Here is a 14,261-nt window from a genome sequence, read left to right on the forward strand (position 1 = left end):
CAGCTCCTGATCCCCGATGGCACAGTTCTTTTCGGTGGGGGTATACTTCTTCGAGAAGAAGGCACATGGGAGAAGTCTCCCACTGGAGTGGGCTTGAGACAGCACGGCTCCTACGCCTACCGATGAGGCGTCCACCTCCACGAAAAATTTACTCGCCGGGTTGGGATGGCGTAGCACTGGTGCTCTGACAAAAGCCTGCTTAAGGTTTTCAAAGGCCTTACACGCCTCCGGCGACCAATTCCAGGCATTAGCATTCTTCTTGGTTAAGGCAGTAAGGGGAGCAGTCAGAGACGAGTAATTCCCAATGAACTGCCTATAGTAGTTTGCGAAACCTAAGAAGCGCTGTAGAGCCTTATGCCCGGTGGGTTGCTGCCAGTGCAGGATGGCTGTCAACTTACTGGGGTCCATCCGCAGCCTGTGGTTTGAAATGATGTAACCCAGGAAGAGCAGTTCGGAGCGATGGAATTCACATTTCTCCAACTTCACATAGAGGTAGTTCTCCCTTAGCCGCTGTAATACGACCTTCACATGCTCCTGATGCTCCTCCTCAGCCCTTGAAAAGATTAAGATGTCGTCCAGGTAGACCATCACAAACTTATACAGGAGAGCCCTGAAGATGTCATTCATGAAGGCCTGGAAGACGGCTGGGGCATTAGCTAGTCCAAACGCCATGACCCGGTATCCGTAATGCCCATCGCGGCTGTTAAATGCCGTCTTCCACATCCCCCTCCTTGATCTGCACAAGGTTGTAGGCCCCCCTGAGATTGAGCTTGGAGAAGATCTGGGCCCCCTGGAGGTGGTCAAACATCTCAGAGATCAAGGGACGCGGGTACTTGTCCTTCCGCGTGATGGCATTAAGTCCTCTGTAATCAATGCAGGGGCGCAACCCCCCGTCTTTCTTTTCCACAAAGAAAAATCCAGCACCCGTTGGCGAATTAGAGGGCCGGATGAACCCTCGGGCTAAGTTCTCCCGAATATACTGGGACATGGCTTCCGTCTCCAGACGGGATAGGGGGTATACACGGCCACGAGGAGGTTCGGTGCCCGGTAATAGTTCTATGGCGCAATCATAAGGGTGATGAGGAGGCAGAATCTCTGCTTGTTGTTTGGAAAAAACATCTCCAAAGGATCGGTATGGGCCAGGTAACATGACATTGGCTTGATCCAGGGGGAGCGTCACTGGTGCTGGCGAGACCTTGTCCAAACATACTTTCTGGCAGGCCGGGCCCCACGACGACAATTTACCCTGGGCCCAATCAATGCAGGGGTTGTGCAGGCGAAGCCAGAGTAATCCCAGGATTATGGACTCAGTGGCCGACGGAAGAACGTAGAAGGAGATAACTTCTTTGGGTAGGACTCCTACCCGTATGGTCATAGGCACGGTCCTGGAGCGTAGAACTCCCCAAACCAGACCCAAAGCCACTGAGACAGTGATGGACTGAGATAACTCCTCCGTAAGAATTTGATGAACCCGCACCAGGTCTGCACTGATAAAGTTGCCTCCCGCCCCCGAGTCAACTAGCACCTCAAAACAAGGGGTATCCTTAATCGTCAGTAGAACGGGAACCAGAATCTGCAACCAAGGGGAGACGAACTTCGGCCCTGACCCGGTCTCCCTAGCCGGAATCAGGGCTGCTGGTTTCCCGAGTTCTTTCTCTTCGGGCAATCATGGACAAAGTGCCCCTTCACTCCACAATGCAGGCACAGCCCCTTCGAGCGTCTCTGCTGTCTCTCCTGGGCCGTCCGGTCAACCTGCATAGGTTCGGACCCCTCGGCCACCCCCAGCGGCTGGGAAGCAGGGCTCCTGTGCGAGCTCTTTGAGTTAGCCCCTCCAAACTGCTGACCCACGCGATGTTCACAGGCCCGCTCCCTGAACCGAATGTCCACCTGGGTGCAGAGACGGATGAGGTCGTTCAGATCTGAGGGCAGCTCCCGACCATTGAGTTCGTCCTTAGTGTTGGCCAAAACCCCATGCCAGAACACCGCGGTAAGGCTTGGATTATCCCAACCTAGCTCTGCGGCCAGGGTCTGAAACTGGATGGCGTACCCGCCCAGAGAGAGTCGACCCTGATGTAGGTTCAACAGCTGAGTCGCTGCCGAGGAGGGCTTCCCGGGTTCCTCAAAAATGAGCCGAAATTGCCTCAGAAACTCTGCCAAGTTATCCAGGAGGGGATCCTTCTTCTCCCACAATGGAGAGGCCCAGGCCAGAGCGGGTCCCGCCAGTAGGGAGATAATATATGCCACCTTCGCCCTATCTGATGGAAAATCCCAGACCTGCAACTCGAAAACAATTTGGCACTGATTGAGGAAGCCCCGGCAGGTCTTACTATCACCCTCGTACCGAGGAGGCTGAGCCACCCGAAGGCCTCGGCCACATGCGAGGGAACCCGGCGGGGTGTGAGCCGACGGGCCCTCCGCAGCCCCAGTGCTGGTCAGCGAGTCCACTCGCTGACTTAATGCGTTCACAACTCCCGATACCTGTTGTAGCTGTGCATGCAGCCGCTGGAGTAGCTGAATGGGGGATGACTCAGTCGAGCTCATGGCTTTAGTGTTCTGTAATCCGTTGGGTTGGTCGTGAGCCCTTGGGCCCTGGCCGAGGCCAGCAGAGCGCCGCCCCAGGCCAAGGGGAGACCGACCCACCACCACACACCCCAGCTACACAATACCCCTAAACTACCCTCCCCCGCAGTACCTCATGAAGAAGGGGAAATAGGCATACAGGCGACCTCGCGGCCGAACCGGAACCCAGGTGCACAGAGCCACTCGTGCGGGCCTCACGGCCCAACTGGAACCCAAACACACACAGGGAGGGGTGAAAGAACCCAGAGGGCCCCCCGGGACCCCCAGATGCCAGTCACGCACTAACCACCAGCGATAGGGCAGAGGGAGTAGCAAAAGAACCAGAGCAGAGCCATGCCCTCCCAGGGGACTAGCGCAGGACAGGGGAACTAATACAGCAATCCCCGAAACCCCCGGAAGACAAGGGGAGGGCTATCAGAGTACCAGGCTATCCCCCAAGACACCGCAGCCAGGCCCTCCCCAGGGCAGAGGGGAAAAGAAATCCTAAAAGCCACAAAAGCCATAGGTACAGCAAACCAAAGGAAAGGGTGATATAGCCCCCCAGCCAGAGGCCAGAGGAACAAGAAGACCCAAAAGGGAGGCAGAAAGCCCTTGCCTCAAACCCACTGAAGACAGAGGCAGAGACACAGAACACAAAGGGTTAAGCTTGCTGAGCCAGCAGGCACATGAGGGAGAGAGAGAGCTCCTTAAATCAACAAACAATCAGAGAGAAAGCTCCCAACAAGGGGGAGCACGGCCATAGGCGGTCGGTGGCCCAACTGTTTGGGGAGGCTAAAGGGGGCGGGGTTGGGGATGGAGCTTAAATCCATAATTGTATGATAACACACAGAAAAAATAAATAAAAATAAGTCACAATTAATACCTTTTATTACATTTAGATATTAGATATGTATCATATGTCAAAGAATAAAGTGGTTGCTCAAAGCATATACTAACCACAATCCCTCAACTGCAAAACACTATGCACAACTTTGTGCAAAAACACACTCAGAACCTTACTGTACCATAAATATTACACTGGGCAGAACCTAATACACCAATATACCACCCATACGGAAAATGAAGACCGTCAACAATATGAAACAAGGGATCATAATATCATGATACGTGTAGAGCCACAAAGCACCCTAATTCATGTTTAATGTGGGATAAAATGCCATAAATAAGTAAATAAATATAAACTTTTAATGTTGAGCACCTAATTCTCAAAGTGGACATATTCCAAACACTATAATGAAAATAAAATGATCTTTTCTACCTTTGTTGTCTGGTGACTTTGTTTTTCTGATCATGCTGGCCCAGTATCCGATTCTGCTGCTATCTGTCCTCTTAACTTCGTTTCCAGGGCTTCCTTACCATTTATTTGTTTACTTTCCGCCTTTCTTCTTCATTTCTTGCCCTACATCCGTAAGTAAAAGATGGGTCCTCCATCGACTTGACTGTCCAGTGGATCCAGCTTCTGCCTATTTTCTTCCTCCATGTACAGTTTTTCTCTCTTCCTTTTCCCTCATCTCATCTCCTTCCTCACTCTTCCCTCCCCTCCATCCATGTCCAGCAACCCTCCTCTTCCCTCCATCCACCCATGTCCAGCAACCCTCCTCTCCCCTCCCCTCCATCCACCCATGTCCAGCAACTCTCCCCTCCCCTGCCCATGGCCGGCGATCACTTTCGAAAATAAGCCTGAAAGTGATCTTGACATTATACTAAGCTTGGAACATGGAAAGCTAAAAGTGTCTTCACAAATTCATCTTTTAAATATAAGAACTGTGTTTTTTTTCTTTGTTGCGGTGTAGCTACATGTGAACTTTTATGTGATGTATTTTTGAAGTTAAAGTTAACAATTCTCTTTGTATCATAAATAAATATGCTCACTTGAATACCTGAACTAAAATTAGAATTGCAGATTGCTAAGTAATACACCTGCGCAAAATGATTTATTCTAGCCTAATAATGGTATAGATTTTCAGAGCCTGAGCTGTACATTATTTCTCATTATAGCTGTAAAATATTTGTTATCATTCAGGGAATCTCTGGATCATTATTAAAAATAACAAAGCAAAACCCCATTTTGACAGATGAACTTGGGCCATTCTGAGTAAATCATGGGTACTCTATATAACAAGGCCTCCAAAGAGGTGAGCGCAGAATTATTACTATGGTAACCCAGATCAAAATAATACATCAGTGGAAATTTTCTAGTTTTACAATGCAGTGACGATTGTTTATGGCACAACTGAACTCCTGCTCTGCAAAGGCTTAAGAAATAAGTTGACATGAGTGAAGTCATTAAGGATAAACAGGGGATAAATGAGAATGGGGTATTGTACTTTCAAGTAGGTGATTTGAAAAAATTATTAACTCATTGCAAGAAAGAAATTGTGAGGAATGATTAGAGCATAATGGATGGGCAAATGCAATTGATGTATGTTCACTCTTCAAAACTGTGGAAAAAATTAAAAGACTCAAATCTAAATGATGGTTTCCTGTTTGGGAAGACAGTCTCCCATCCTGTACCTAGGAAAACAGATCTCCAGCACTTGTGGTCATATACAGGTATTGAACTGATATATTAGTTTGCCATGATTTAGGTCAGAAATCTACAAATTAGATTCCCATTTTTTATGGGCAGTGCAGATCATTTACAAGCAAATTTTAAACTGTTAAACTATTAATCTTTAATCTTTATTATATTTATATCCCACCATGCAAATAAATGTTCAGTGCAAAGTACAACTAAATATATACAGTGAAAACATATATAAACAATATTAATTTTAAATAAATACTCTCAAAAATTTCTCCATATCCACCACTATACCCAAATACCTCTCTGAAGAAAATACAATCTGCAGTTGCTTTCAGAACGTCCCTCTGCATCCACAGATTCTCAAGCAGCTTTTTCCACAACAGTAGCCCTGTCACTGAACACTGTTGCCCTTCTCCCAACTTATTTCACCTCCTGCAGACCTGGTGCAACAAGGTCATCATTTGTACCCCCCCCCCCCCCCCCGCTCCCCCCGTCATCAATCATCTCACGTCTGCCCTCAGCTGATAGCCCTCGTTCCCTTCCTGCCCTCGCCCTACCTTAAAATATTGTCATTCTCCAAAGACAAGCAGGCTGATATTCTCACAAGTGGGTGACGCCACGTCGGCCCCGGAGGATTTTAAAGCAAAATCTAAAAATCTCTTTTACGGCGTTCTGTCGCGCGAGAGCGATCGCACTGCGTATGTGCGCACACCTCTTCCCGCTCGCTGTGCGGACACGCCCCTCAGTTTTTCTTTTTCCACGTCTGAGGAGACACGGAGTTCGTTAGTGCTTCGTGTTTTCTTCAGGTCCTCGGAGTAAAATCTCTTTTTTTATTTTTTCATTTGTACTTTTTCATGGCAGGCTCATTGTGGCTTATATATACAGGTACTTTTTGTACCTGAGGCAAGGAAAAGTTAAGTAATTGCCAGAGTCACAAGGGGCTGTGCCTGAAATGAAAACAAAGCATTAAGCTTCTCTTTTCTTTTTTCTTATAAAAGTGCTGGTATATTGTTATCTGTGGGCTCTCTCTCGCCAGCAAATAAAACAGGCCCACATTTTTAGGATCCATTTATTAAAACTTAACAAATGGCTCTCGAGAGCTGTGAGAGCCTGCTTCAGCACACCACTGTCTTTAAGCCTCACAAGTGGTGAAGGTGTATGTCACAGGAGAAAAGCAGGAGCCTAAGCAGGTGCAACCCTGGTCAGCCACTGAATGGGCAACCTGGTGACACAAAATCAGTGGTGTAACCTTTGAAGTGAGTCTCCACCCGCCTCGGCGTCTCCTGCTCTGCAGGTCATTCGGGCGCATCGGCGGATGTGTCTTGGGCCGGATCATCTCCCTGTGAAGCGCAAGTAGTGTCTCAAAGACGAGACGTATGCTACTTGTCAGGGATGCCCGAAGGAGATCAATTCTGGAGTCCGACAGAGACCGATGCACGCTGGGTATAGTTATGCATCGAGTAGGTCTCCACCTGCCTCGGCGCCTCCTGCTTGGCAGGTCATTCGGGCGCATCAGCGGGTGTCGGTACCATCGGTGCCCAGAGCTTTGCTCCCTCTGTTATGGAGGTATCCGGGCTTCAGACATCAGTCGGTGCCGAGAGCGTTGCTCCCTCTGTTATGGAGGTATCCTGGCATTGGACGTCGATACACCGGTACCAGGTATCAACGGTGCCATCGGTACCGGGTGTCATGGGTACCGTCGGTACCGAGTATCATCGGTACCATGGGTGCCGTTGGTACCGAGTTCCATCGGTGCCATGGGTACCGTCGGTGCCGAATATCATCGGTGCATCGGTACCGAGGAGTATCGGTACCAGGAACATTGGTACCATGGTTGGTGCCATGGGTCCCGTCGGTACTGGGTATCATCGGTACCATGGGTCCCGTCGGCACCGGGTATCATCGGTACCATGGGTACCGTCGGTACCGAATGTCATCGGGGCATGGGTGCCGTCGGTACCAGGTATCATGGGCACCATCGGCACCAGGTATCATGGGCACCATCGACCATCGGTACCAGGTATCATCGCCCATCGGTACCGAGTACCATGGGTACCATCGGTATCGGGTATCGTCGGTACCATGGATACCATGGGTATCAGGTATCATGGATACCGTCGGTACATGAGTACCATCGATACCAGATATCGATACCAGATATCATGACCATCAGTGCCATGGGTGCCATTGGTACCAGGTGTCATGAGCACCGTCGGTGCCATGTGTACCATCGGTACCGTCGGTGCTGTTGGTGCCGGATATCATGGGTACCATCGGTACCACATGTCATGGGTACCATCGGTACCAGGTATCATGGGTACCATCGATACCAGATATAATGACTATCATCGGTACCAAGTACCATGGGTACCATTGGTACCGGGGGTCATCGGTATCATGTGTATCATCGGTACCGTCGATGCCATGGGTACTATCGGTACCATCGGTCACATCTCTGTTATGGAAGTCATCTGGCAGTCTGGTTTCGATTCCCTTGCATTTCCAGATTTTGTCCTTGGCTTCGGGACCATGGATACCATTGGATGCTAAGGGTGCTACCGCCTCCTGCGGCATCTAGCTTTTCACCTGGTCTCCTTCACCGATGCTGCCTCTGGTAGGGGTGTTCGCGGCCTACTGGGGCAACTTCTCGACCCCGTCGTAGAACTTACCGCGCCTCCATATCGGACGCATTTGGATCTGAGCTGCTCGGTTTGAGTAGTTAGCTCAGTTCAATGATGGTTCATCTGATGAACATGAAGGTCATGGGGTTTTCTCTGCTGAGAATCCTCTAGATCTTCTATCTGTCTTGACATTACAGTGGAGATTGTGAATCAGCCCAATGCCCAGATGCTCGAGGTCCTGGGACCATCTTCACCTGAGTCTTCTGCCACTCAGAACAGATAGGAGTTCTAAGAACTTGCTTCGGCGCCCCCGGGGCCAGAGCATACATCCTTAGCCTCTTTTGGAGAATGGCGTACCAGGCTGGCATGATCGCGTCCACAATCAAGTCCTGCCAGATCTTTACGAGCATTCCCACCGGAGAAGGCTAAACCTTTTCACCAAGTGGTCAGGTAGCACACGGTGTGTCGCAGGTTCCTGTCCAAGGGCATTTTCGACACTTGTAATGTAACACCTAGATTTCTGCTCTAGGTACAGTGATGCGCAGACTCTCATGACTGTGTGCCTCTCACCTGGAGGAGGAGACTCAGCAGAAAATTGTAGATATGCTGTGCATACACTTCCTCATCTCGGAAGTTCTTTAGAGAGAAGAGTAGTTTTCCTTGTGCCTTAAGGGGTCGTACCTATACTCCTACTTCTCGACAGCCGGTTCAGGCTATGCCTCAGCACGCTCGTTCTAGTCAGCGGCGTGCACCTAATCAGGCCCCTGCAGCTATTCCGCAGGAACCAGAGAGGGGTTTTTGACTGGCTCCAATTCAGCATAGCCACTATATAAAAAAAAAAAATGTCCGTACCGGCCAATCTGCCTGTCGGGGGGGAAGTTTAAATTTTCTCCACCAAAGGTGACTTCTTTTATCCTCCAACCGGTGGGTTTTTTCAAATAGTCCGGTTAGGATACATTCTCAATCTGGAATCAAACCCTCCACATTGTTCATTGGGAGCTTAATCCTTTAGCTTCCATCAAAAGTGAGTACTTGCAGAGGAACTCTCTGCCTTTCTCAGCGCCAATGCAGTCGAGCCCGTTCCACCAGGGCAAGAAGGGTTGAGATTCTATTCCAGGTCCTTCCTTGTGGGTTGCGTCCCATCATAGACATAAGGGGCCTAAACAGATTTTGGTTCAGAATGCTTTCCCTGGGCATCCTTCTTCCCATACTTCAGGAAAACGATTGGTTATGCTCTCTGGACTTACAGGATACTTATACTCTCTTTGCATCCAGAGTATGTTTTTCCTAGTGCTTGGCTGTTGTTGCAGCATATCTTCATGGACTGGGAGTGCATGTGTTCCCTTAACACGATGATTGCCCGTCTCAACAGATTACAGCACAGTAAATATTGAGACTTCTAGACACATGGCTTCCACAGTTCACGTAACTCCCATGGCACTTTTTGCACATGACATCCGCTCAGTGCATCCTAGCTTCCCAGTGGTATCAAGTTTAGGGTATCTAGAGGATGTAACCCAACTGTTCGCCAGTCTTCGGAATTCCCCTCAGAGGTGGTTAATTCTCTCCATTTTGATTCTGAGGCGTCCCGTCCACCTTACTCAGTCAAAAGCTGCTGACGAAGGTTGCATCCCTCCTGGCTATCCAACCAAATTATTTTAATTCAACCAAACAATCGGGTTGTGATGTACCCGATAACAAAGGAGTACTGGATCTTGCCCTCTGAGTCAGGATGCCATGCAGATGTAGCGGTGGGCCCGCAACGCGGCATGTTTTCTCCAAGCCACTTATCTAATTGGCGTAAACAGCAGTCTGGCCGACAGGCTGAGCAGGATAATGCTACAGTCATGGTTGTTGAGCATGCCTATAGTTTCGATAGATCTTCCGGAAGTGAGATACCCCCTCAGTGGATCTTTTTGCTACTTAGTCCAATCGCAAAGTCCCTCAGTTCTGTTCCAGGCTGCAGGTTCACGGCAGGCTACCATCGGATGCCTTTCTCCTTCTTTGGGGGACAGGTTTTCTGTATGCGTATCCTCCCATACATCTGGTGGAAAAGACTTTGCTGATTCTCAAGCAAGATTGTGGAGCCATGATTCTGATTGCTCCTTTCTAGCTGCGTCAGATAGGATTCCCTCTTCTTCTGGAGTTGGAATGTTTTCCAGCTCTCATTACGCAGAACGAGGGGGCACTTCTACATCCCAACCTCCAATCTCTGGCTCACACGGTCTGGATGTTGAGAGTGTGGGTTTCGTTGAGTTTTCCAGAGAGTGTCTCCCGACTCTTGCTTCCAGAAAAGATTTCACAAAGAGGTGTTATTCTTTTTCATGGAAGAGGTTTGCCGTCTGGTGTGACAGCAAGGCCCTAGATCCTGCCTCTTGTCTTATACAGACCTTGCTTGAGTTCTTTCTACACCTGTCTGAGTTTGGTCTCAAGACCAACTCTGTTAGTATTCATCTTCGTGCAATAAGAGCTTATCATCAACGTGTAAAAGGTCAGCCTTTAGCTGTCCACTTCATGACAGGTTTATTTCTCCCCCAATATTGAGAGAATTCCTTGTATGTGTCTAGGGGGGATTCTTTCTGTTGGGCTTAGCACCCCCAATAATTTTGACAGTTGGCTCTTCTGCTTCGGTCAGAGCCCCTATCACTCCTTATCCAGTATCTTGGGGTCTCAATGTCGTTTTCATCCAGCTGCTGCAAGCTCAATTCGGGCCACTGGATTCCTGCCATCTGAAGTATTGGACCTGGAAGGTCGTTTTCCTTAGTGGCTGTTCCTTCAACTCGTAAGGTCGGTGAGCTTCAGACTCTAGTAGCTCAAGCGCCTTACCTTACTTCTCATCTTAACAGAGTAGTTCTCCGCATGCAGACAAAGTTCTTACTGGCGCTGGTATCAGAGTACCAGCTGATCCAGTCAATTGTCTTGCCAACATTCTTTCTCCCTCAACTTACAAGCCCTGGCAAAAGCAAGCTGCGCACTTTTTGCGTGGAGCAGACGAGCTCCCTCGGACGGTCCGCCCAGTTGTTTATTTCTTTTAATGCCAGTTGCTGTCGGAAACCGCATCATTTCTTCTTGGCTAGCAGATTGCATCTCCTTCATTTTTGTCCAAGCTGGACTGACTCTAGAGGGCCATGTCATGGCTCACAAAATTAGAGCCATGGCTGAGTCGGTGGCTCATCTAAGATCAGTCACTATTGAAGAGATCTGCAAAGCTGCGGCGTGGTCATCAGTCCACACATTCACATCTCACTACTGCCTTCAGCAGGATAGCCGACGCGTCAGTCGGTTTGGGCAGTCGGGGCTGCAGAACTTCTTTGGGGTTTAGAATCCAACTCCAACCCTCCTAAGCCCATTTTTGTTCTGTTCCAAGCTACACTCATTTAGATGTTTCTTCTTTTCAGGTCAATTTTTATTCTGGCCTCGCCGTTGCGAGACTCAATTGACCACTGTTTGTTGTGTTGTGTAAGCCTGGAAGCTAGGGATACCCCACTTGTGAGAATATCAGCCTGCTTGTCTTTGGAGAAAGAGTAGTTACTTACCTGTAACAGGTGTTCTCCGAAGACAGCAGGCTGCATATTCTCACAAACCCTCCCACCTCCCCTTTTGGAGTTGTCTCCTCCATCTTTTGGATTTAACTGAGGGGCGTGTCCGCACAGCGAGCGGGAAGAGGTGTGCGCACATGCGCAGTGCGATCGCTCGCGCGACGGAATGCCGTAAAAGAGATTTTTAGATTTTGCTTTAAAATCCTCCGGGGCCGACATGGCGTCACCCACTTGTGAGAATATGCAGCCTGCTGTTTTCAGAGAACACCTGTTACAGGTAAGTAACTACTCTTTTTTCTCGAGCGGGCGGCGCCAGCATTGCAAGCAGCAGCAGACTCCAGCCTTCCCTCGCATGGTTCTGCCCTCGCGGAAACAGGAAATACATCAGAAGAGGGCTGAGCCATGCGAGGGAAGGCTGGAGCCTGCTGCTGCTTGCAATGCCGGCGCCGCCCGCACAAGGAAAATTACAATATTTAAAGGTAGGGCGAGGGCAGGAAGGGAACGAGGGCTATCGGGCAGCTGAGGGCAGAGACGGGAGATGATTGGCGACTGGGGAGTGGGGTAGTCTGCAGCTCGCGGGGTGGGGGCAGCGGTTGGGCTGGGGAGGCCTAGCCTCCCCATGCCTCCTATACCGGGCGCCTATGAGCACGGCCTACTGAACAAACACATTGTCAGAGGCAGGGACACAATATACACAGTACACAAAGGGTTAAACTCACTGAGCCAGCAGGCCGGGACACGGGGAAGAGAGATCCTTAGAAGGACGCTCTCAGACAAGCAGCCTAGCTGAAACGAAGGCTGAACAAAGCCCAGCCCCCACTGACAAACAAGCAGCTGGCGAAGGGAAGCCCAGCTGGAGGCAAGGGAACTAATTACTCACACACACACACATACAAAGGGGAAGGAAAGAAATCCCTGAACAGGAAACTCAGATCAAAGTTAGAGCACAGAGCACGTTCTGACAGAGAACTGCACGGCTTTCTAGTCACCACCAGAGTAACGCTAAAGCAAAGTAAGTAGCAACATGCAGGCTTAAGTACTACCCACTGACATCAGCCCAAACCCTGGCAGCCAATCAGAAGAGACGTCCCTCCTCTCTCCCTGCCAAACTGGCAGAATCATAACAAATATTCACTGATTCATTTTAAATTTACTACTTTGTAGCTTCATTGCATACCCCCTAATATTTTTGAAAAGAGTAAACAAGCAATTTACGTCTATCTAGTCCACCTTACTCATTATTTTATAGACCTCTGTCATATCTCCCCTCAGCCGTCTTTTCTCCAAGCTGAAGAGCCCTAGCCAATTTAGCCTTTCCTCATAGAGAAGTAGTCCCATCCCCTTTATCATTTTTGTTGCCCTTCTCTGTACCTTTTCTAATTCTACTAGATCTTTTTTGAGATGTGGTGACTAGAATTGCACAGAATATTTGAGGTGCAGTCGTACCATGGAGCGATACAAAGGCATTATAACATCCGCATTTTTGTTTTCCATTCCTTTCCTAATAATACCTAACATTCTATTTGCTTTCTTAGTGGATGCCACACACTGAGCAGAGGGTTTCAACATCATGAACGATAATGCCTAGATCCCTTTTCTGGTCTGAGTGACTCCTAATGCGGAACCTTGCAATGCCTAGCTATAATTCGGGTTCCTCTTTCCCACATGCATCACTTTGCACTTGCTCACATTAAAAAACGTCATCTGCCATTTAGATGCCCAGTCTCCCAGGTCTCATAAGGTTGTCTTGTAATTTTTCGCAATCCTCTTGTGATTTAACAAATTTGAATAACTTTTTGTCATCAACAAATGTTATTACCTCACTAGTTACTCCCATCACTAGATCATTTATAAATATGTTAAAAAGAGCGGTCCCAGCATGGACCTCTGGGAAACTCTACTGTCTACCCCTCTCCATTGAGAAAACTGACCATTACCCTACTCTCTGTTTTCTTTTAACCAGTTTTTAATCCACAATAGGACACTACCTCCTATCTCATGCCTCTTCAATTTCCTCTGGAGTCCTTCATGAGGTACTTTGTCAAATGCCTTTAGAAAATCCAGATACACAATATCGGCCGGCTCACCTTTATCCACATGTTTGCTCCCCCTTAAAAAGAAATGTAATAAATTGATGAGGCAAGATTTCCCTTCACTAAATCCATGTTGGCTTTGTCTCATTAATCCATGCTTTTGAATATGCTCTGTCATTTTATTCTTTATAATAGTCTCTACCATTTTGCCTGGCACCGATGACAGGCTCACCGGTCTATCATTTCCCAGATCACCTCTGGAAGCTTTTTTAAAAATTGGTGTTAAATTGGCCACCCTCCAGTCTTCCAGTACCATCTTGATTTTAAAGATAAATTACATATTACCAACAATAGTTGTGCAAGCTCATTTTTCAAGTCTATCATTACTCTGGGATGAATATCATCCAGTCCAGGTGATTTGTTACTCTTCAATTTGTCAAATTGCGCCATTACATCTTCCAGGTTTTTAGAGATTTCATTCGGTTTCTCTGACTCGTCAGCTTTGAATACCATTTCTGGCACCTGTGTCTCTCCCAAATTCTCATCAGTGAAGACCGAAGCAAAGAATTTATTTAATCTTTCTGCTATGGCTTTGTCTTCCCTGAGTGCCCCTTTTACCCCTTGGTCATCCAACTGATTCTTTTGCCAGCTGCTTGCTTTTAATATACCTAAAAAAAAATTACTATATGTTTTTGCTTCCAACGCAATTTTTTTTTCAAAGTCCCTCTTTGCCTTCCTTATTATCAGCGCTTTGCATTTGACTTTCCATTCCTTATGCTGTTTCTTATTATTTTCAGTCAGATCCTTCTTCCATTTTCAGAAGGATTTTCTTTTAGCTCTAATAGCTTCCTTCACCTCAATTTTTAACCATGCTGGCTGTTATTTGGTCTTCCTTCCTCCTTTTTTAATACAAGGAATATATTTGGCCTGGGCTTCCAGGCAGTGGCGTCGCGAGGGCAGC

This window comes from Microcaecilia unicolor, chromosome 11, assembly GCF_901765095.1.
Source record: "Microcaecilia unicolor chromosome 11, aMicUni1.1, whole genome shotgun sequence".
Lineage (NCBI taxonomy): Eukaryota > Metazoa > Chordata > Amphibia > Gymnophiona > Siphonopidae > Microcaecilia > Microcaecilia unicolor.